Below are 25256 nucleotides of genomic sequence, written 5' to 3' on the forward strand. Positions count from 1 at the left end.
ACCGCCGCGGTCGGAATCCCCATTGGAGCACCGCCGGCCTGTCGGCGGTGCTCCCGCGGTCCTCCGCCCTGGCGGTCTTTGACCGCCAGGGTCAGAATGACCGCCTATGTCTTTGCAGAAGTATACTGTCAGTATTCAGGCCATGAACCCCATTTTTTCACTTCAGATGCATGATAACTGACTATGATCCATGTTTTTTACAGAGCTCAGCCCTAACTTCACTCAGGTAGCTTCTAGAAAGTTTCAGCTCATTCTGTCAGACACTTTGTCAGCCTCTAGCTCCCACAAGCGGGCATGGCTACTTTGTCTATACCTTTTCTGAATCAAGTTCACCACGCATCTGATGTTATGGTGAATCTTTTTGACTCTTATGAAGCAAACCTGGTCTGAGTCAACCAAATAGAACCTCACCCTGTCAATCATGTTTGTGAATATATTGGTAAACATAGTTGTGATAAATGTTCATTAATTTTGTTGGCATAGAGGGAGAGCATACATTTCTTTTCACAGTTTGGGAATCAAGGAAAGCTCTGCTTCCAGGAGAGTGACCATTATTCCGCAGCCCTCTGAAAATGTTATGTTATGTTATGCACACTTGACATAGCACAACAAATCACCCAGAGGTATCTCGGCTCTGGAGCGCAGGCCAAGTAAAGATAGGGAAGAGGAGGAAGGGGGATTTTAGAAAGACAGTTTTTAAGGAGCTTTTTGAAGTAGACAAAGTCAGGACAAACACAAATATGTAAAGGTAATCAGTTTGAATGATGAGTACCAAGGTAGGAAAATGAGAATTCTCTGCATATTTTGCTACACTAATACAGCAAGCACCGTGCAGTAGCTTGTCTCTGGATCTCAAACTTCTAGACAAGAGCTTAAAGTGGCACATTTCCTGATTGGAAACCAATGAAGAGATTGTAGGGTGGTCTCTGAGGGAGAGCAAGGGGGGAGATTGTAGACCAGGTGTGCAGTGGTGTTCTGAACTACTGTAGTGCTGAACTACTGAAGCTTTTAGAGCAGCAATTCATTTGCTCCAACAAGAAGAGTTTTTCCATAGTCTAGGCGACTGACCACAAGAGCCTGAGTGAGAGCTTTTGTTGTACAAAGAGGTAGCCACCGAAAAGCTTTTCTGAGCATGTACATGATTCCAAAGCAGGTGCCACAAGTGGAACCTACCTGCTCTCTCATTGTGGGGTTATTGTCAATTAAAATACTGAGATTTTTCACCACCTTTTTAGGTTGTAGGGTGGTGCCCATTTCTGATGCCCACCAGTCGTCTGACAATACATATGAGTCTTGCCGAACAGCAAAACCTCTGTTTTATCACTGTTAAGCTGCAGGCAATTTTGAAACATCCAAGAAGCATCTTTCTTCATACATTCTGCGAAATTGAGGTTTGTGGATTTGGGATTTGGGCCCATGGAGATGATCAATTTCATGTCATCTGCATATGTGATGACATCCAAACCACAAGATCCTACCACTTGAGGTAATGGAGCAATATATATTTCAAAGAGCACAGGGCTCAACAAAGAGCCCTGTGGATCCCTTTGTCTACTGACATGACCAAGATTTGATTAAGTTAAGTATCTAGGTATGGTTGCAAAGGAAGTTCAGAAACCACCCCAGAGCTGTTCCACTGACATAAACTTCTGGAAGTCTCTGGACCATGATGATAAGTGAGATGGCGTCAAAGGCAGCAGATAAGTTGGGTAACACCAGCACTGCTGGGAAACCATCAAAAAGGGAGATTCTGATGGTGTCCAGCACCGCCATCAAAGCGGTTTCTGTAGAGTGTGAGGCTCTGAAACCTGATTGAGAAGGTTCTAAGATGGCTTTTGTTTCCAAGTAGTGAGAGAGTTGTTGGTTTACTAGTGTAGGAAGTTGGCTCTGTATGTGCTATTTCAAAGTAAGGAATAGCATGCACAGAGTCCAAGGGTTCCCCTTAGAGGTAAAATAGTGGTAAAAATAGATAATACTAATGCTCTATTTTGTGGTAGTGTGGTCGAGCAGTAGGCTTATCCAAGGAGTAGTGTTAAGCATTTGTTGTACATACACATAGACAATAAATGAGGTACACACACTCAGAGACAAATCCAGCCAATAGGTTTTTATATAGAAAAATATCTTTTCTTAGTTTATTTTAAGAACCACAGGTTCAAATTCTACATGTAATATCTCATTCGAAAGGTATTGCAGGTAAGTACTTTAGGAACTTTAAATCATCAAAATTGCATGTATACTTTTCAAGTTATTCACAAATAGCTGTTTTAAAAGTGGACACTTAGTGCAATTTTCACAGTTCCTAGGGGAGGTAAGTTTTGGTTAGTTTTACCAGGTAAGTAAGACACTTACAGGGTTCAGTTCTTGGTCCAAGGTAGCCCACCGTTGGGGGTTCCGAGCAACCCCAAAGTCACCACACCAGCAGCTCAGGGCCGGTCAGGTGCAGAGTTCAAAGTGGTGCCCAAAACACATAGGCTAGAATGGAGAGAAGGGGGTGCCCCGGTTCCGGTCTGCTTGCAGGTAAGTACCCGCGTCTTCGGAGGGCAGACCAGGGGGGTTTTGTAGGGCACCGGGGGGGGCACAAGTCCACACAGAAATTTCACCCTCAGCGGCGCGGGGGCGGCCGGGTGCAGTGTAGAAACAAGCGTCGGGTTCGCAATGTTAGTCTATGAGAGATCTCGGGATCTCTTCAGCGCTGCAGGCAGGCAAGGGGGGGGTTCCTCGGGGAAACCTCCACTTGGGCAAGGGAGAGGGACTCCTGGGGGTCGCTTCTCCAGTGAAAGTCCGGTCCTTCAGGTCCTGGGGGCTGCGGGTGCAGGGTCTCTCCCAGGCGTCGGGACTTTAGATTCAAAGAGTCGCGGTCAGGGGAAGCCTCGGGATTCCCTCTGCAGGCGGCGCTGTGGGGGCTCAGGGGGGACAGGTTTTGGTACTCACGGTATCAGAGTAGTCCTGGGGTCCCTCCTGAGGGGTTGGATCGCCACCAGCCGAGTCGGGGTCGCCGGGTGCAGTGTTGCAAGTCTCACGCTTCTTGCGGGGAGCTTGCAGGGTTCTTTGGAGCTGCTGGAAACAAAGTTGCAGCTTTTCTTGGAGCAGGTCCGCTGTCCTCGGGAGTTTCTTGTCTTTTCGAAGCAGGGGCAGTCCTCAGAGGATGTCGAGGTCGCTGGTCCCTTTGGAAGGCGTCGCTGGAGCAGGATCTTTGGAAGGCAGGAGACAGGCCGGTGAGTTTCTGGAGCCAAGGCAGTTGTCGTCTTCTGGTCTTCCGCTGCAGGGGTTTCAGCTAGGCAGTCCTTCTTCTTGTAGTTGCAGGAATCTAATTTTCTAGGGTTCAGGGTAGCCCTTAAATACTAAATTTAAGGGCGTGTTTAGGTCTGGGGGGTTAGTAGCCAATGGCTACTAGCCCTGAGGGTGGGTACACCCTCTTTGTGCCTCCTCCCAAGGGGAGGGGGTCACAATCCTAACCCTATTGGGGGAATCCTCCATCTGCAAGATGGAGGATTTCTAAAAGTTAGAGTCACTTCAGCTCAGGACACCTTAGGGGCTGTCCTGACTGGCCAGTGACTCCTCCTTGTTTTTCTCATTATTTTCTCCGGCCTTGCCGCCAAAAGTGGGGCCTGGCCGGAGGGGGCGGGCAACTCCACTAGCTGGAGTGTCCTGCTGGGTTGGCACAAAGGAGGTGAGCCTTTGAGGCTCACCGCCAGGTGTGACAATTCCTGCCTGGGAGAGGTGTTAGCATCTCCACCCAGTGCAGGCTTTGTTACTGGCCTCAGAGTGACAAAGGCACTCTCCCCATGGGGCCAGCAACATGTCTCGGTTTGTGGCAGGCTGCTAAAACTAGTCAGCCTACACAGATAGTCGGTTAAGTTTCAGGGGGCACCTCTAAGGTGCCCTCTGGGGTGTATTTTACAATAAAATGTACACTGGCATCAGTGTGCATTTATTGTGCTGAGAAGTTTGATACCAAACTTCCCAGTTTTCAGTGTAGCCATTATGGTGCTGTGGAGTTCGTGTAAAACAGACTCCCAGACCATATACTCTTATGGCTACCCTGCACTTACAATGTCTAAGGTTTTGCTTAGACACTGTAGGGGCACAGTGCTCATGCACTGGTACCCTCACCTATGGTATAGTGCACCCTGCCTTAGGGCTGTAAGGCCTGCTAGAGGGGTGTCTTACCTATACTGCATAGGCAGTGAGAGGCTGGCATGGCACCCTGAGGGGAGTGCCATGTCGACTTACTCATTTTGTTCTCACCAGCACACACAGGCTTGTAAGCAGTGTGTCTGTGCTGAGTGAGGGGTCTCTAGGGTGGCATAAGACATGCTGCAGCCCTTAGAGACCTTCCTTGGCATCAGGGCCCTTGGTACTAGAAGTACCAGTTACCAGGGACTTATCTGAATGCCAGGGTGTGCCAATTGTGGATACAATGGTACATTTTAGGTGAAGGAACACTGGTGCTGGGGCCTGGTTAGCAGGGTCCCAGCACTCTTCTCAGTCAAGTCAGCATCAGTATCAGGCAAAAAGTGGGGGGTAACTGCAACAGGGAGCCATTTCTTTACACAAGCCCCCCCCAGCCCACAGGCCAGGAGACTCAGCCCAAGCTGGGAGAGTCTTCCTAGTCTGTCAGGCGAGGAAGAGTAGGAGAAATAGGCTGGTTAGTTGCAGGGCCTACTCTGCCTTACATCCTTCTGTTCAGGTCATTCCCTTTGGGGAACTGACCCACTTCCACAGTGATAGGACCTAGTCTGAATTGCCTCTTGTCTGCCTCTTCAATGTCTCCACCCATTCTTTCTATTTTGGTCTTAGAGGTGTCCACCTCTGCTAACCTTATCTTGGCCAGGGTCACCCCTAGCTTACCCAGAGAGGTTACCCAGAGCTGGAGTAACCCCACCATGACCAATAGGGTCAGGGGGCCTAACTTGCTATTTGGCATGGGGTCAGACCACCATGCTAAGGATAGTGCAGCCATAAAGGCTAACACCCAGCAGAGGCCACTGACAGCTGTCAGTGCCCAGAACCACACCTTTAGCTCTTCACCTAAAAGGGAAGGGGCTAAGTTACAGGCTTCTTTGGGTTCAGGTTGCCTGTCTGCTGTATTGGAGTGGGGGGTTACCACATCTTGTAGTAAACACCCTTCTTCCACTCTTTCTTCTGTTAGCTGAGGAGCCACCCACTCAGGTTTAACAGTTGCCTGACTAGCCAGGACTTCTTGTGGGTCAGGTTGGACTTTATCAGGGCCATTTTTGGAGTTCTCCCCTACTGGAGCAGAATCTCCTTGGCTTGCTGTAACCTTGGCTAAAGGTTGTCCACCCTTCCTACTCTGTTTTCTTTTCTTCTTCTTCTGGGGCCTGCTTGCATTTACTGCAGAGGCAGGACTTCCAGAATCCTTGGGAGAGGACTGGCACTGGACCAGTTCCTCTCTTGGGCTCTGACTAACCTCTGGGTAGTCATTTCCAAGGAGACAATCAAGGGGGAGGTCTGTACTGACTACTACCCTTCTCCAGCTAAGAGTGCCACCCACTTCTATGGGTACTAAAGCCACAGGCCTCTTAGTGACCCTGTCTAGGCTAACTCTTACCCTGGCAGTCTCACCTGGGATGTACTGGTTTGAGAGCACCAGCCTGTCATGCACAATAGTGTGACTGGCACAAGTGTCTCTCAGGGCAGTGGTTGGGATTCCATTCACCAGTAGGTGGTGGAAGTGTCTACTTCCCTCTGGAATCTCCAACTCACCTGTTGGGCCCTGTTTCCAGTTGAAGGCTATGAAGACCTCCTCATCTGAGGAGTCATCTCCCATGGCTACACTGGTTACCCCTGGAATTTTGTTCTGGGGTTTGTTTTTGGGACAAGAAGTGTCCTTGGTGTGGTGCCCAGACTGTTTACAGTTGTGGCACCATGCCTTAGTGGCATCCCAGTTCTTACCCTGGTACCCACCTTTGTTTTGGGTTGTGTCTTGGGGCCCACCCACCTGTTCTGGTTTTTGGGGGCCTACAGAGGACTCTTTTTCTTTGTTTCTAGTGTCACCCACTTTCTCCTGGGGAGTTTTTGTAACCCCTTTCTTTTGGTCACCCCCAGTGGAAGTTTTGGTTACCCTAGTCTTGACCCAGTGGTCTGCCTTCTTTCCCAATTCTTGGGGAGGAATTGGACCTAGGTCTACCAGATACTGATGCAACTTTTCATTGAAGCAGTTACTTAAAATGTGTTCTTTCATAAACAAATTATAAAGCCCAACATAGTTACACACTTCATTTCCAGTTAACCAACCATCCAGTGTTTTGACTGAGTAGTCTACAAAATCAACCCAGGTCTGGCTCGAGGATTTTTGAGCCCCCCTGAATCTAATTCTATACTCCTCAGTGGAGAATCCAAAGCCCTCAATCAGGGTACCCTTCATGAGGTCATAAGATTCTGCATCTTTTCCAGAGAGTGTGAGGAGTCTATCCCTACACTTTCCAGTGAACATTTCCCAAAGGAGAGCACCCCAGTGAGATCTGTTTACTTTTCTGGTTACACAAGCCCTCTCAAAAGCTGTGAACCATTTGGTGATGTCATCACCATCTTCATATTTTGTTACAATCCCTTTGGGGATTTTTAGGATGTCAGGAGAATCTCTGACCCTATTTAAGTTGCTGCCACCATTGATGGGACCTAGGCCCATCTCTTTTCTTTCCCTTTCTATGGCTAGGAGCTGCTTTTCCAAAGCCAATCTTTTGGCCATCCTGGCTAACTGGATGTCCTCTTCACTGGGGTTATCCTCAGTGATTTCAGAGGTGTTGGTCTCTCCTGTGAGGGAACCAGCATCTCTGACTATTATTTTTGGAGTCAGGGTTTGAGGGACCCTGTTCTCCCTAGATAGGACTGGTAGGGGGGAATTGTCCTCCAAGTCACTATCCTCTTCCTCTGAGTTGCCACCCTCAGAGGGGTTGGCCTTTTCAAACTCTGCCAAAAGCTCCTGGAGCTGTATTTTGGTAGGTTTGGGGCCCATTGTTATTTTCTTTATTTTACAGAGTGACCTTAGCTCCCTCATCTTAAGATGGAGGTAAGGTGTGGTGTCGAGTTCCACCACAGTCACATCTGTGCTAGACATTTTGCTTCTAAAAGTTGGAATACTTTTTAAGAAACTAAAACTGGTTCTAGAATCTAATTCAAACTTTTACAAACTTTTAAACTCTAAAAGAAATGCTAAACAGGATCTAACACAAGGCCCTAGCAGGTCTTTTAAGAATTTAGAAAACTTTTCAAATTGCAAAAATCAATTTCTAATGACAATTTTGGAATTTGTCGTGTGATCAGGTATTGGCTGAGTAGTCCAGCAAATGCAAAGTCTTGTACCCCACCGCTGATCCACCAATGTAGGAAGTTGGCTCTGTATGTGCTATTTCAAAGTAAGGAATAGCATGCACAGAGTCCAAGGGTTCCCCTTAGAGGTAAAATAGTGGTAAAAATAGATAATACTAATGCTCTATTTTGTGGTAGTGTGGTCGAGCAGTAGGCTTATCCAAGGAGTAGTGTTAAGCATTTGTTGTACATACACATAGACAATAAATGAGGTACACACACTCAGAGACAAATCCAGCCAATAGGTTTTTATATAGAAAAATATCTTTTCTTAGTTTATTTTAAGAACCACAGGTTCAAATTCTACATGTAATATCTCATTCGAAAGGTATTGCAGGTAAGTACTTTAGGAACTTTAAATCATCAAAATTGCATGTATACTTTTCAAGTTATTCACAAATAGCTGTTTTAAAAGTGGACACTTAGTGCAATTTTCACAGTTCCTAGGGGAGGTAAGTTTTGGTTAGTTTTACCAGGTAAGTAAGACACTTACAGGGTTCAGTTCTTGGTCCAAGGTAGCCCACCGTTGGGGGTTCCGAGCAACCCCAAAGTCACCACACCAGCAGCTCAGGGCCGGTCAGGTGCAGAGTTCAAAGTGGTGCCCAAAACACATAGGCTAGAATGGAGAGAAGGGGGTGCCCCGGTTCCGGTCTGCTTGCAGGTAAGTACCCGCGTCTTCGGAGGGCAGACCAGGGGGGTTTTGTAGGGCACCGGGGGGGGCACAAGTCCACACAGAAATTTCACCCTCAGCGGCGCGGGGGCGGCCGGGTGCAGTGTAGAAACAAGCGTCGGGTTCGCAATGTTAGTCTATGAGAGATCTCGGGATCTCTTCAGCGCTGCAGGCAGGCAAGGGGGGGGTTCCTCGGGGAAACCTCCACTTGGGCAAGGGAGAGGGACTCCTGGGGGTCGCTTCTCCAGTGAAAGTCCGGTCCTTCAGGTCCTGGGGGCTGCGGGTGCAGGGTCTCTCCCAGGCGTCGGGACTTTAGATTCAAAGAGTCGCGGTCAGGGGAAGCCTCGGGATTCCCTCTGCAGGCGGCGCTGTGGGGGCTCAGGGGGGACAGGTTTTGGTACTCACGGTATCAGAGTAGTCCTGGGGTCCCTCCTGAGGGGTTGGATCGCCACCAGCCGAGTCGGGGTCGCCGGGTGCAGTGTTGCAAGTCTCACGCTTCTTGCGGGGAGCTTGCAGGGTTCTTTGGAGCTGCTGGAAACAAAGTTGCAGCTTTTCTTGGAGCAGGTCCGCTGTCCTCGGGAGTTTCTTGTCTTTTCGAAGCAGGGGCAGTCCTCAGAGGATGTCGAGGTCGCTGGTCCCTTTGGAAGGCGTCGCTGGAGCAGGATCTTTGGAAGGCAGGAGACAGGCCGGTGAGTTTCTGGAGCCAAGGCAGTTGTCGTCTTCTGGTCTTCCGCTGCAGGGGTTTCAGCTAGGCAGTCCTTCTTCTTGTAGTTGCAGGAATCTAATTTTCTAGGGTTCAGGGTAGCCCTTAAATACTAAATTTAAGGGCGTGTTTAGGTCTGGGGGGTTAGTAGCCAATGGCTACTAGCCCTGAGGGTGGGTACACCCTCTTTGTGCCTCCTCCCAAGGGGAGGGGGTCACAATCCTAACCCTATTGGGGGAATCCTCCATCTGCAAGATGGAGGATTTCTAAAAGTTAGAGTCACTTCAGCTCAGGACACCTTAGGGGCTGTCCTGACTGGCCAGTGACTCCTCCTTGTTTTTCTCATTATTTTCTCCGGCCTTGCCGCCAAAAGTGGGGCCTGGCCGGAGGGGGCGGGCAACTCCACTAGCTGGAGTGTCCTGCTGGGTTGGCACAAAGGAGGTGAGCCTTTGAGGCTCACCGCCAGGTGTGACAATTCCTGCCTGGGAGAGGTGTTAGCATCTCCACCCAGTGCAGGCTTTGTTACTGGCCTCAGAGTGACAAAGGCACTCTCCCCATGGGGCCAGCAACATGTCTCGGTTTGTGGCAGGCTGCTAAAACTAGTCAGCCTACACAGATAGTCGGTTAAGTTTCAGGGGGCACCTCTAAGGTGCCCTCTGGGGTGTATTTTACAATAAAATGTACACTGGCATCAGTGTGCATTTATTGTGCTGAGAAGTTTGATACCAAACTTCCCAGTTTTCAGTGTAGCCATTATGGTGCTGTGGAGTTCGTGTAAAACAGACTCCCAGACCATATACTCTTATGGCTACCCTGCACTTACAATGTCTAAGGTTTTGCTTAGACACTGTAGGGGCACAGTGCTCATGCACTGGTACCCTCACCTATGGTATAGTGCACCCTGCCTTAGGGCTGTAAGGCCTGCTAGAGGGGTGTCTTACCTATACTGCATAGGCAGTGAGAGGCTGGCATGGCACCCTGAGGGGAGTGCCATGTCGACTTACTCATTTTGTTCTCACCAGCACACACAGGCTTGTAAGCAGTGTGTCTGTGCTGAGTGAGGGGTCTCTAGGGTGGCATAAGACATGCTGCAGCCCTTAGAGACCTTCCTTGGCATCAGGGCCCTTGGTACTAGAAGTACCAGTTACCAGGGACTTATCTGAATGCCAGGGTGTGCCAATTGTGGATACAATGGTACATTTTAGGTGAAGGAACACTGGTGCTGGGGCCTGGTTAGCAGGGTCCCAGCACTCTTCTCAGTCAAGTCAGCATCAGTATCAGGCAAAAAGTGGGGGGTAACTGCAACAGGGAGCCATTTCTTTACAACTAGGCTTTCCACATTTCTGCTTAAATGGGGGAGAACCGGTATGGACATATAGTTTGATGGTTTCATAGGGTCCCGTTAGTCTTTTTTAGAGTGGGCATAACTTGTACAGTTTTCCAAGCTAGAGGTAAAGTCTCAGTGCTCAGAGAAAGATTAAACAGTTCAGTGATGGCTGGAAGCAGGGTGATGGCAAGTGTAACCATAATGTGGGGAGGGGAAAGGTCAGAGGGGGAACCTCATTTGATTTTTTTCATTGTTTCCAGAACTTGTACTTAAGTTATGGGTTTGAACTGCTTCAGGGAGATGGAGAAGTTGGTGAGTAGGGGAGTAGTAGATATGGTTTCCATTAGTGAGAGACGGTAAGAGAGATTCTTAGAGATATTCACAAATTTCTTTCCAAAATGGTCTGCCAGAACATTGCATAGTTCCTGGGAGGCTGGGATGGGGGATGTACAGGCAGTGGGTTTCATGAACTCATTTAAAACTTTAAATAGTTCTTTCACTGAGTTCCCTGCACTGCCAATTCTTTTAATAATTGAAGACTTTTGAGCTGCTTTGACCTTTTTATGGTAGCTGTTTAATGCTGTTTTATAAGTGATTTTTTCAGATAGAGATTTGGCAGTACACCAACTTCTCTGCAATTTCCTACAGGCTATTTTCTCCTGTTTTCGTTTTTCCAAGAAACGGGGGAATGAGGCTTTTTCGTGTTGGAGCCGTTTATCTTAAGGGGGCAACCTTGTCTAGAGTCTGGGAAATTGATTCTTGGAAGTATGTCAGAGAGGTTAGTGACATCTCGGGCTGGAAAGATGGAGGAGAATGAAGAATTTTATTCCAGGACCTTATCTTTGTGAGGAATTCCTTCTTTTTATCAAGCTGTTTATCCAATGATAGGGATCTGGAGGCCTATAGAGAAATGGTCTGACCAACTTAGGGGACACCGTGAATCCACCTGAAGATCCGAGGCAATAGCAAATATAAGGTGTAAGGTGTACCCAGCAATATCTGTGGGGACAACAATTTTCTGATTAAGCCCTAGCATCTCCAGATCAGTGAGTAGTAGTTATGTTTGTGGATCTGAAAATAGTTCTGTGTGGAAGTTGAAATCTCCCACTAAAAGGAATTTGTTGGAAGCAAGTACATGGGTGCAATAAATTCTGTTAATTTGTGGTTGAAGTCTTTTTTCGATCTGATTGGGTGACAAATGAGGGTGCCCTTCCATGATTCCCCGGGTGTAGTGGCTAAATAAAAAATACAGAGCTCTACCCATTCCTCACGAAATGTGTCTAGGGAAGTGACTTTAACCGGGTCGCGGAAGGCAATAACAACTCTGTCCCCTTTTTTAGTCTCTGTGTGTAGTTTTAGCAGATTATAATCTGCAGGAATAGCTATGGGGATACTGGGTCAAGCTAGAGGATTCAGCCAGGTTTCAGCGAAGAATCAAATGTCTGGTTGATATGTAATGATAAGGTACCATATTTCAGTAGCGCGTTTAGGAAAAGAACGTACATTACAATATAGGCCTTTAATCAAGGGTTGAATATCATATTTGTTAATTTGAAGGTGTATACCTAGAGGTGAACAGTGAGTACTCGTTGAGTCATCACTAGAGGTAGTATTCTTCGCACTGCTGGAAGCCATCTATGGGAGACATAGAGTATATGTAAAATAGAAGATTTTGCACTCAGTATGAGTTTCATGCTCTGGTGAGGGGATGTGTGGCAGAGTCACCTGGCCATCCTCTGTTGAATGGCATTATCTTTGATCTCCTTAAGTATCTTGTTGGAATATTTAATTCTAGTTATCTCTCTTACCTCTATAAAGGAAGGGAAAGAGTTCCTGGCAGCTGGCAGTGGCTGGGCAAGCGGACGGGCCCAGACGGGCATGCTCCTTTGGCATGTTAAATAGAGTTGTGGGTGGTCCTCCTAATAAGCTTTCAAATGATATATAAACATCTGGATTCAGGCATTTTACTCTGTTTTAATGTGTTAATAGCTAGTTCAACCTCCCCGGAGTCAACTGGTTTGTCATTTTGAGTTACGTATTCTACATGAAGGTTGGACAATTGTATGTTAGCTCCTTTCTTCTTTCAGTACCTCAAATATACATGTTTTCATGTGCAGAATAGGGCAATATACGAACTTTGTTTACTTTTGCAGATATAGTAAAGTGACACACTCCTACTCTGCCTCAATACTTTTCAACTTTTTGATGCATGTGTGCACATTTACCATTACCTCTTCAATGGAGTTCTTAGCTTCAATTTGTGTGTAATTTACAGAGCTATCCAGGCCAGTATCCTCCACTTATCTCGCGGAAAACTCATCATGTATGATAACTCTCAGCACACCCATAGCCAGGCCCCCATCACTGTGGAGACTAAGAACTGTAAAAAAAAAAAAGCAGCAAGCCTTTCCTACATATGCACCAAGGATGTGGAACAACATCCCTGTATCCATCAGCACCTGAATTCTGCCCCAATTTATATAAACTATAACACTACATCACAATGCAGCATCAATCCAATACCAAACTGGTATTTGGACAAAATAACAGGAAAATATATTGTGACAAAAAAATGTTGTGTCAAGAAAATCCGGATGTCAAAAGTATTGTCTACAGGAACATCGAAGGCAAAAATTACATTTTAAGTGTTGCTTTTATTATTGTTGTGAAAATACTGATTTAGAAATATTGCTGTATGTAATCTCATTTGTGATGTTTTGTATGTAATTTGTTGCACTTTGATTTCTATGGTTAATACTTTTTCATTTGTGTTTTTGGCAAGATAACCTATCAGTTATGGCTTTGTTGAAATTTGTGGTTTTAGTTGTATTAATGTATAAAAATAAATGGTTCTGTAATTTTTTGGCAGCATATAAATAGGTTTTCAGGGGATAAGGGTAGGTGGGTAGGGAGATTTTTAAAAACCAGATATTGTAATTAATATTTTGTGTTAATTATTGTAATGATATGCAGATTAATATTGTACATTGTTTACATTTAATTTGTTACAATAGGAATATTTATGAAAAATAATGTATAATTAAATAATATGTTTATATATATATATATATATATATATATATATGATAATAAATTAAAATGATTATAGTATTGTAGATATTTAAAAATATATTTACAAAAAAACTAAAATATATAAAAAATTTAATATATCAAAGTAAATTGTTTTGAAATACTTGAAAAAATAAATGTTGTAAAGATATTTTAAGTTTTTTTATGTAGAAAATTACAATGTCATTGAAGATATATTATTTAATTCTATTTTAAAAATTGGTTTTACTTTTTTCTTTCATTACTGTTAATTTTGGATTATGATTTTATTTTAAATATTATTTTACGGTTCAATGTTTAGAAATGGTAGTAAATATTTTAAAAATATATTAATTATTAAAGATGATAAAATATGCATTCATATGTTTATGTTTACATATGAATACATATATTTGTAGTTTCTGTTTGTGTATTTTTTATGAAAATCTTTTGTTTATTTCTTAGATAATAATTATGTGTGAATATGGAGTAAAGATTGTGTATATAAAATGTATGGCCTATAATACCTTGTATACATTTTAGATTGTATTGGAAATAATAATTTTCACCCCGTTTTGTGTTCAGCATCTTCCCCAAGTTGGTACAGATTGGAATGGGAATAGTAAATGTTACCCCTTCAGTGTCCAACAACTTCCCATTGAAATTGGAGTGGGAATAGTAAATGTCCCAATTTTTTTGTCCAGCACTTTCCTCAAATGGGTATACATTGGAGTGGGAATGCTAAATGTCTACCCTTTAGTGTTTAACGCTTTTCCCAAATTGGTATAGATTTGAGTGGGAATGATAAATGTCACCTCTTTAGTGTCCAACACTTTCCCCAAATTGGTATGGATTGGAGTGGGAATAGTAAATGTTACCCCTTTGGTATCCAACTTCTTCCTGAGGTTTGCATAGATTGTAGTGGAAATAGCAAATGTTACCCCTTTAGACCGCACCACCTTCCTCAAACGGGTCTAGGTTGGAGTAGGAATAGTAAATGTTACCCCTTTAGTGTCTAACACTTTTCCCAAATTAGGAGGTATTGGAGTGGGAATAGTAAATGGCACCCTTTCAGTGTCTGACATCGTCCCCAAATTATTTTAGATTGGAGTGGAAATAGTAACTGTTATGTCTTTAGTGTCCAACACTTTTTTTAAAATGGTTTATGATGAAGTATGATTAATTAATTTTAGAACGCTTGTGTGCAATCCTTGGATTAAATTATATTTGAATAGTAGAAATAGTTTGTGTTATTTAATTTCTATGCCTCATTACATTGCAAATCAACGTCAACTAATAGCATCCTACATGGATCTAGTTTTCACCCTAATTCATTAAAATTAGGCATCTCTTATGGGGAGTTTGCTAGGATGAAACAAAATTGCTCAACTGAACAGGAAATGGAGATGAAATTTGCTGAAACTAAACATAAATTCATTCATAGGGGACACAGATATAGAGATAATGAACGAGGTGAGAAAAAAAGCAATATCCCTAACAAGAACTCAAACAATAATCAACAAACTGAATAAAAGAGGCATAGAAAAGAACTAACAAACCAGCATAAGAATGGTGATGACATATAGTAAAGAAAACCATTTAATTCTAAAACTTTTGAATAAGTATTGCGAAGTTATAAAAAAAGATCCAGACATTGGGAATTCACTGTGAGAAAGACCCACTGTTACATGTAGAAATGTACCATCACTAAAGGACCTGTTGATGAGAAGTCATTTCCAAATGAAAAAATCCTCAAACTGGCTAAGCAATCAACGAAAAGGCTTTGTGTGCGGTAGAAAATGCAAATAATGTCGTATGGGTGTTCATATAAGGGAGTTCCAGGACTTGAAAGGCAACTGAATACCCATCAATAAAATGAACACATGTGGCACCACATATGAGGTATATGTAATTGAATGTTATTGTGGGCTTAGATATGTAGGAAGCACCATATGCCCATTGCAGAAATGAATTTTGGAACATATAAGAGTAGTACAAAATAAGGATGTGAACTATGCTATGACAAAACACCTACTGACACACCCTGAAAAAGACTGGACAAATATGAGATACCTTGGAATTGCAAGTTTTAATAAGAATGAGAGAGGGGGCGATCGAGAGTTGAACCTCAGGTGTCTGGCATCACGATTAATTATAAAACTAAGGACCTAGACAGCTAATGGATTGAATGGGGACGAAGAACTGTACAGTCATCTATGAATGTACAATTTGACAGCAATGATGTAGTAAGGGTGCAATGAAGCAATAGAAGAGAGATCTCTCTCTCAAGGGAAAGAAAGAAAGAAAGGTAGAAGATAATTAACATACAAAGCAGATGAGTATACGGAAGAAAAGAATTCTGGTTTCATGATATTGAATAGGGCACTGAGCCCGAGAACAAGTAAAATGGTACAGAGCGAGACAACATTAATCTGATATTGTCGCCTAATGAGAGCACAAGGCTTGTAAATTAGAAACATTTCAGAAAAGTTTGTATCCAATCTATACATACACATATATATTGTTCACAGATGTGTTATGGACCCATATTAACAAGCATAGTAATTGAAAAATGTAATACAAATGCTGAACAACAATGGGACAAATATACGTCAAAGAGTGTCACTATGTAAATTATAAAAGACTTGTAGATGTGATCAATAATGAGATTGAAGTGATGTATATACCCATGATGCATGCAACATGCAAATCGAATCTCAGATGTAAATTATTTTTATATCGAATAGCACTACAGATCCCACAATGCCTCATTACGTGCACAAGTGAGACAATAAAAATAGGACAACACACGAACAGTGAGCAAGATTTGGTTGTCGAAACACATCGGTCGTGGTATAGATGATGAACTAATTTTTAAACAAAATTGAATGGACTTTCCTGGAGTGCAGCTTAGGAGCAATCTTTCTTTGGAAATAAAATGAGGGAAGGTCCATCCGTAACGCAAGCACCAGCTCGAAAAAGCGCACTGCAATTAGACTGCTTTGTGTGATTATATACATATATATTTATATATATATATATATATATATATATAAATATATATAAATAGATATACATATTTACAGATATATATATACACACACAACAAAAAGGTTAGAGGGACGTTAAAGTTAGGTTCAGATTTTACACAGGGGAAAACCATAGAAACCATAGAAATTCAACAGTTATAATTATACTTATCTCAAGACACCCTAACTTGTGCGCTAATGTAACTATAACTCATGCCCCTGCACAAGTTTCTCATCAATAAGTTTATTGCAGATGTTGGAATTATATTATAAATTATGTCATAAAAGATATCATTACTGATGTAATATGTGGAGTAAGCAGCAGTGCATGGTGAGGGAGCGGGTTATAGTTACATTAAAGCACGAGTTATAGTGTCTTGAGATAAATATAACTAAACCTGTTGAATTTCTATGGTTATGTGCATGTAAAATCTGGGCCTAACTTCAACCTCTCTCTAACCTTTGTTTTTTAAGTGAATTTCTAAGGTGTTATAAATTAAATTTCATAACTATAACGTCCCTGTAACCTTTGTGTTTTTGTGTGAATTTCTAGGGTTTTTTAATGTTAAATAATATTAAATTACCTTATATTAACTTATGCTGTGAGGCACCCCCACCCAGGGCCAAATCTGGTTCCGGGGTCCACATCTGCCAGGGTATGGCCAATTGGAAAAGAAAGAGGATGGGGCCTCATGGCCCCTGTCCCAGGCCAATTTTGGCCCCCGGGACCCCATCCCCAGGACCAGCCAAACAATTGGAAGGGGAGGAAGGCCACGGATGCCTTGTGGTCCCCCTCCCTGAGGCAATTTTGGTCCCATGGACCCCATCCCTAGGGCTCAGCCAATTATTGGTTGGGAAGGGGGTACACATCACCTCCCTTCTGGGCCAATTTTTGTACCAGGGACACTGAGGTCTGGCTGATTTGAAATAGAAAGAGGAAGGGCCACATGGCCCCTTCCCCGGGCTGATTTTGGTCCCTGGGACCCCATCGTTGGCATCCGGCCAACAATTGGAAAGGGAGGGGGCGCACAGGGGCCTCGTTGCCCCCCACTTCCTTGGCCAGTTTTGGCCACAGGGACCCCATCCTTCGGAGCCCAGCCACTTGTTCCTGGCCACCCAGGGCCCAGAGTGTACACTTTTATGAACCATGTGGGCCTCAAAACCTCTGCAGAAGTGCTGTTCCCTGCATGCAGGAGCAATTGTTTCATCTTTTGAAAAGTCCCAGTGAGGAGGAACAGTTTTCCTGCTCCCACCCACTCGGAGTGGACTTAGGGCCTTGTTTCAAGTTCAGCAGACGGGATGACCCGTCCTCCGAACCTCTGATGGGGAGTTTGCCACCTTACTGTTGACCTCCCCGCTGGACCTATTATGGCTTTCCCGCTGGGCTGATGGGTGGAAACTAAGGTTTCTGCCGGTCAGCACAGTGGGAAAGGGTGCATGGGCAGTGCATGGCCCCCCGTGACCTCTGCACTTGTCCGCCAGCCTTTTGAAGGCGGTCAGACTGCCATGAAAAGGCTGGCAGAGGATCAGGTCGTAATCAGCAGGGCGGTGCTGACTTCAGCACTGCCCTGGCTGATTCCAACCTCCGCCACCGTCAGCCTATCGGGATCACTCATCCCGGTGGAGACAGCGGTACCCTGGCAGTCTGACCACCAGGGTCGTAATGTGGTAGTCAGACCACCACAGCAGACCAAGAGTCTGGCGGTCTAATCGTAATGAGGCCCCATCTCTTTGCTCTCACTTTGTGGGAGCTGTAATAGCTCCTGTCAAGTGACAGCCAACTATGGTGTGCACTTCAGGACATAGGGAGGGGCCCTGGGGAGTGGGGGATGGCGGGCCCAGGGCCAATAATGGGCATCCCTGGGGAAATGGTCCTTGGGGCCGAATATAGCCCTGGAAGGGGGCCACGCAGCCCCCCTCCTGCTTTACTTGATAATCATGGCTCAGGGAAGTGGTGGTCCCGGGGCCTGTTAAGGGCCTTGGGAGGGAGGCAGCCCGGCCCCGTCCAATAAAATGTACATTTGGATGGCCCTGGGAAGGTGGTGATTCCTGGGGCCAAGATTGCCCCCTCCTCAAAATACATAATCGTATATACCCCTGGGACTTGGCCAACTCTGGAGTTAAACTTTAAAAAAGGGTGGGGGACCGCCCTGTTTTTTTTTCTTTTTTTCGCAAGGAAAATTGAAAGAAAATGCTTTTTGCCCTGGGGGTTTCCCTGGGGGACCCCAAAACCAGGCCTAGGATTTAAGGGCATTCCTACCTTTCCCTCTTCTCTCTTTTTTAACTTTTGTTTGTGACTCTGACTCAGTCCGAGTCCTAAAATGGCTGCAAACACTTCCTGGTTGAAGTGTTGGCAGCCAATAAGAACTCAGCATGAGATCTGCTGGATCAACGGATGATCCACGTCCCTACGTATAATATTTTGCATAGAACTACTGAAACAGATTTACACCAAATCACAAAAAGGGCTCTTTCCGAAACAAGAACTAGCTTTCTGCCAAATTTGGTGTTATTCCTTCTAGTGGTTTGGGCTGTAGACGTGTTTAGAAACCCCATGGGATATTGCATGGGAAAAACTCATTTTAGGACCATCCTTTTTCTCAGTCCCCACTTAAAAAATCAACCAGAAATTTTCAAGACAGCAGCTGAAGTGAGTGGCAAACTAAACAATAACATATATATATATATATATATATATATGTATATATATATATATATATATATACACATGTATTTAAGTTGTTTTAAATATTTATTGTATTTTTGTGTTATATTGTACGAATGTTGTTCTATAGTTTATTGGGTCAATGGTACATATTTTGGTGATATATTATATTTATTTTCAATTTATAGATGTGTATAGTTTTATGTAACAATTTTTTCCTTTATATTTATTCAGGATAATGTAATTATTTTGGCAATATCATTTAAGTTGATATTGTGTGCATCAATATTTTTGACATAATATATGTTTATTTAAAGGTGACAATATTTTTGTTTTCAATATTTGTATTTTCGATAATAGTAAAAATAGATGTTTCTAACAACATTTATCTTCTCAATATTTGTGGTTTTATTAGTTAAGTATAGGAAGTTGATATTTTTGTTAACAATATTTATTTCCTATATGTTTTGATTCTGTATGCATCAATATTATGTTATTTATCCAGCCAGCTACCTCTGCTATCATTACTTGACTGTTTGCTTGCCTGTGACCTGTACAGTGTTTCTCTACTGCCTTTTTTACTTGGTTCACACTATAAAAATGCCACATACATAAGTATATACATATTTTGTGTCACATAACTACCACCAGCCATAGCTGCATTTTGCTTTCTTTCTGAGATTACATGGTCCATTCTTTTGTGGATGTTCCTTTAGCGGAGGGGTTGGACTTTTTAGCACTGCTTCTCACCCAATTACCTTGTCTACTTTGTATATCATTTCACCCTTGCATGAAAATTGTGCTACCTTCACTTCTGTGGGCCTGCTCAATTTTGAAGAATCCCCTATTCGTCTATGTGTTCCAGTGCATCTTTCTAAAGCAGCCATTGTACAATCCATTATTTTTAATAAGCTATTTCTTCCAGTCAGGAAGATATTTGAGGAGCTGAAACAGACAAACGCACATTAACAAGCGTACCAACAAGTAGAATGTGTTTCAGTATCTCTACTTCAGTTTAACTTCGTTGATGTTGATTGTTATTGACATCAGGCCTTTATATATATATATATATATATATATATATATATATATATATATATATATATATATCAAAGTGAACTCAATTCTTAGGAAGAGGAGCCCATTAAAATCACTTGTGCATTAAAAAATAAACTTCAAAATGTGAGGGGACAAGGAAGAATATGTAAAAGGATCTGACAGGTTCGTTTTGCCCCATGTGTAGTAGCTGAGTTGATATTATATCTTAGTGAAACTCAGGACTATCTGGAATTATACATGGAATATCTTGAAAAACAAAGGCTTTGATACTGAGAGGATATGACCAAAGTGGCCAACATCCACAAAAGAAGGTGAGTATGTTGTTAAAAACTACTTTGGTGGCAGCTGAATCAATAGTTCACAGGCATACGTCCTGATTACAATCTTGGAGGATGGGATACTCTGACACAAACGTGATGGATATCCTGCCCACCGTATTAAAAGTTCCATAGGAGTATCCCATCTGCCAAGATTGTAATGAGGCCAGTAGACTTTTTTCATTGTATCCATGTTAGAGTGAAGGTCTACCAGCTTCCACTCTGGTAAAAGCCACTCAGTCAATCATAACTAAGGTTTTTCAATTCTGCCTACATCTTGTTGACTCTGTGTCATGTTATATTCTCACAAGTGGTATGGCTGGTCTCACCCGTTAGGTCCACTAGGGAAAGCCTATTTCAGCTGCTCTTCCTCTGAAGCAACCAGGGGAGCGACTTTAGGTGTGCATCTCACAGACTCCATAGCAATTTCACTCTGGCCTGGCAAAGTAATTACAGCCCTGGACCCAATCTGAACACTAAAGACTGACTAAAGGTTGTCCTTTTGCTTGGCAATTCTGCTTGCTTGACTATCCGAAGACAAGGTGATCCTGGTTCAGAGTGTATGATTTGTGCAGGACCAAATTGACAACCTGTGGTCAGTTGTGGCCTAGTTGAGCCTTTCCAAAGACTGACCGGTAATCAGTTTGATCTGCTTCCTCCGATGTACACATATCACATGAGTTTATTCCAGTTTCACTTCCCTTTTGTTCAGAAAGCCTGTGAAGATCACTTTTGGCAGGCTGGGATATGGTTTGTGAATCTGACACCTAATGTAATTGGCCTTTGCTTCCCACAACTGTCCCCAGTTTTTGATAAATACTGCTATCTTCAACCAGGAAATTACACACTTTTGCGCTTCAAGAGAAGCCATGCTGCAGAAATGTGGCAATGAGTCTGACTAAAATCTGAACGTTGAAAGTTGTTTTTTTCCTCAAAGCTAGGAACAGGATCACTATTTTAGAAGAAGCCAATCTTCTGTGTCCTGTTCTAAAAGAAGATCAAGTTGTACTGCCAAGTATGTGTAGAAGATCTGACTCCTGATCATGGGGACATGAATCATTCTCTAGCTATCTGATGCTTAAATGAAGGTCGTCTTGAGGATGGGAGGTACCTAGGGGCATATTTATACTATGTTTGCGCCGAATTTGCATCAGGTTTTTTTTCAACGCAAATTTGGCTCAAACTTAACTCCACATTTACATTTCGATGCTAGACACGTCTAGCGTCAAAATATTGGAGTTAACACCACTTTTTGTTTGCGTGCACCTACCTTGTGTCAATGAGATGCAAGGTAGGTGTTCCTATCTAAAAAATTGTGCTAACTCCAGAGCCCCATATTGATCCCTCTGTGCTAAAATGAAGCACGGGTGGGAGGAGGGGCTCAATATTGGTGCAAAGCTTGATTTGCACCATTATTTAATGCCTGGTCAGACCAGGCGCTGTGGGACCTGTGGACCATTTCCATGGTGAAACCACCCCTCCTCGAGCCCCAGGAACACCCACACCAGAGGGACACCAGAGGATAGGGGACCCCATCCCAGGTAAGTAGGGTAAGTATAGGTAAGTATTTAAAACATTTTTAAAATGCCATTGAGGGCCCTGACATGGGCTCCCCTGCATGGCACTGGGTGCAATTGCCATGCCCAGAGGACTCTTTTCTAAGACAGGAGTCATGTGGTATGGAGGGTTTTGCATCAGGAAATAGCACTAGGCTAGTTTGAGGCATTTGTTTTGCAACTAACCAGCCTATGGTCATTTTTTGAGGTAAACACCCCTTCCCCCGTACTGCCACCCCCATCTGGCTACAGTCATTTTTTCTGACGCTAGCCCACCCTGAGTGCCGCCTTGTGGGATTCCATACATTTAGCTACCGGCAGGCACTTTGGAATGACGCAATCCGGTGCTATACTTTTTTGCCGCAAAACTGAATTTTTATATAAATATGCCCCCTAGTGTCTACCTGGTGTTACAGAAAATTTCTAGAACCAGTTGTGCCTGTTTTTTATGTCTTTGACTTTGCTGACCAAATATATCAACATCCTGTCTTCTGTAGAACAATGTTCTTTGCCCTCCTCATACTGAACACTGAAGCCTCATAACTGCATTATTTGGATAATGAAACTTTGACTCTAGGAAAGATTCATTCTTCCCGGGCTGGGTTCAAACCAACTCATTTCTCTATCCTCAGACCTAGTGCTGTTGACAAAATAGGAAATCAGAGGAAAACGTTGCATATGTGACATCTTATAGTTTTCTGTACTGTAGTCCAACGACTGAGAACTATAAACAAACCAGTAGTTAAAGGAATGGGATGCTAATCTTTCTGACGGCAGCCAAGAACTCAGAATCTTGCCCCAAAGGATAACCTAAAAGCCTGTGAGTTCTGAACAGTAGGGCATGAGCATGATCACATTCTATCATGGCCATAAAAATGTGCTAAAAGCCTCTAGTTTTTTGTGGTGTTACTTATTTTAACTGCCCCACAGTACTGCCCTAAAGTGTTATTCATTTTCAGTGGTAGAGTTCTGAATGGCCATTTCATTTATTGCAGTTTGGTATTGTTCCAAAAGTACTGTTGCATGCTGCAGTGAACACTAAAGGTTGACACTAGCTACTCTTTGAGGATCGAGCGTGTAATGAAAGTAACTTGGTTTTTCAATTGGTCTGTCTGAGGTCCTGGGAGGCCAGTGGTGAACCAGTAAATAGTGACAACTCAAGCCAATAAAAACTTTTTTTCCCTTCAAAGGGAAAGCTTGACTTAAGCTATGTTTACAGATCCTTAGACAGGAGTAAACTGCTATCATCACGGGAATGCAGAATGTTGATGAGTAAAATGTGACTCAGGTTCAGGCTGCATTTTGGACCTCGTAACAGGAACACAGCTGTGAGTAAGTCTAAACGAACATCTTCTAAATCTAATGGAGAAAATTGCAGCATGAAACAAGATTAGAAAATCGGATCACAGATGGGCACATAACCCCAAACACCAAGGGAACATTGAGACAAATCAACATATAATTGTAGGTAATAGGGCGCTCATTGAGACCTCATCTTCCTAAATAGTTACTTGAGTGACAACATTTGAACTCGCTTTCCACTGCGTGGCTATCCATTTTCAAAACCGAAGAGGCCTCCCTAACAAGAGGTATAATTAGTGATTGCTAAGCCTGGGAAGAAGTCCTCTCCAGTCGATAGATAACCTTTTTAAAGCAATCCATTGAAGAGATCAGCCTAGCTGAAGCCTTTGTTAACGCAGCGCCGAATGTCAATCTAGGAAGGAAGCACTTCAAGCCCGATTACTAGCCCAAGCACAAGAGAAAAGGTTAAGTGTAGAGACATTAAAACCCACTGTTGCAGCTTACTTTCAGTTGGGCTCCTAAACTCATCACAATAGCTATTTATTTAGCTCTAGTGGATTGGGGGAATGCTTCTTATTGTTTCGTCTCAGAGCAGTCACAATGAAATATTTGCTTTGTTTTCTGCTCGGCTTCCAGAGCAATCATTGTTAAATTGTATCGTTTTCCGTGCTTTTATAAAACAATTACCAAAATGTTTTATGAAGTCCGCAAACCTGAGACATTGTATCCAGGTTTATCATTTCCTACAGCAGTTACACGATGATGAGACCATGTTAGCTCTTTTTGTACGTGCCTGGTACGATCACAGGACACAATGCATCGTGATTAGTGATTTTTAAGAGCTACATTTTATTTTTTATTTTATATGTGTCTATATATTGATTGTGTGTCACTATTTTTTCAGTTTTGCTTGTCCTTTGAAAATGTCCTGGCGAAACTGGATTGAAATGTATGTTTTCTTTGCCTACTTGCACTTTCATGGCTGCCTTGCAACCGAATAAAGTTTTTGAACTGATCCGAACATCCTAACTGGCGTAACAGCCAGAGACCCTTTTGGCTACACGGACTGTATTGTAACAGTGGCTCATGAGAAGGGGAAAGCTACTGGAATAGGGCAGGAGGGAGGCAAGCAGGATTAGCAGGTAATGATGTAGGCATAAGATGTGCTCACAGTGAGGTTTCATTGGGGTTTTCACTGAAATGGCTAAAGATAGGTCAAAACATTCTAGAGCAAACAATTTTTAGATGTGCTTTTATTTCTCGAACTTCTTCATTTCCATTGCCTTGTTTGGGCTTTTGGACTAGGGGATATGGACCATGCAGAAAAACTTGATTGTTGCCAGTTCCGGCCCACCAAACATCAGAATTGATTCTTGTAGGTGAAGACCATACGAGTAAAGGGTGCCAAGGGAAAACAATGGTTGACATTATCTGTCTACTCCCTGCAAAGTACCTGCAGTGGTTAGAAAATACAATCATTGACTGGACCTGGATAAATAGCAAGTGGCATTCAATGGCAAATGGTCCAAAATTCCACCCTGAAGTGAAGGGAATTGGCTGCAAAAGAAAAATACTTTCAGGGGTGGCTCCTCCTCTTGGGCAGAGGAGTGTCACCCTACCCCCCACCCCCGCCAGTGGCAGCCGCTGCAAACCTTTTACAATGAAACAATAATAAACTATGTTTATTATCGTTTTGTGTTGAAAGGGGTGGGACACTGGGGATGAGGGGAGTGCACTGTGCACTCCCTTCAGTGCGCATGTATGTTTGACCGGCCGTCTCGGGCCAGCCAAACACACATGCGCAGTGGGCTCTCTCCAGCCCTGCACTGTGTTGCCGGGCTGGAGAGAGCATGCAGAGGCTCCTAGTCTGCCTGTGAGCGCCTGGCTGGGCGCTCCCAGCCAATCCTAACGCTGCTTTGAGCAGTGTCAGGATTGCCTGCAGGTGCCTGTGCCTGGAGCAACAAGGGAAAGAGGAGCAGCAGCGTGACAACGGAGCAGGCACGTTTTAATTTTTTTTAAATTAAATGTCTCCCCCCCACATACCGCATCCGCCCCCCCTTTCAGAGCGAAGCGAACCACGACTCCATACATTGCTCACACAAAGGCAATTTAGGGCTGGTTCTGGATAGATTTGCATGCTTGTATTTATATGACAATTGTTCAAATAGTCAGATATCCCCTTTTGAATCTGAAGAATCTCTAGTAATTAATAAATGTACCAAGGGGGACTGGAAGATCAGGAACT

Source organism: Pleurodeles waltl, chromosome 4_2 (genome assembly GCF_031143425.1).
Source record: "Pleurodeles waltl isolate 20211129_DDA chromosome 4_2, aPleWal1.hap1.20221129, whole genome shotgun sequence".
Taxonomy (NCBI): Eukaryota; Metazoa; Chordata; class Amphibia; order Caudata; family Salamandridae; genus Pleurodeles; species Pleurodeles waltl.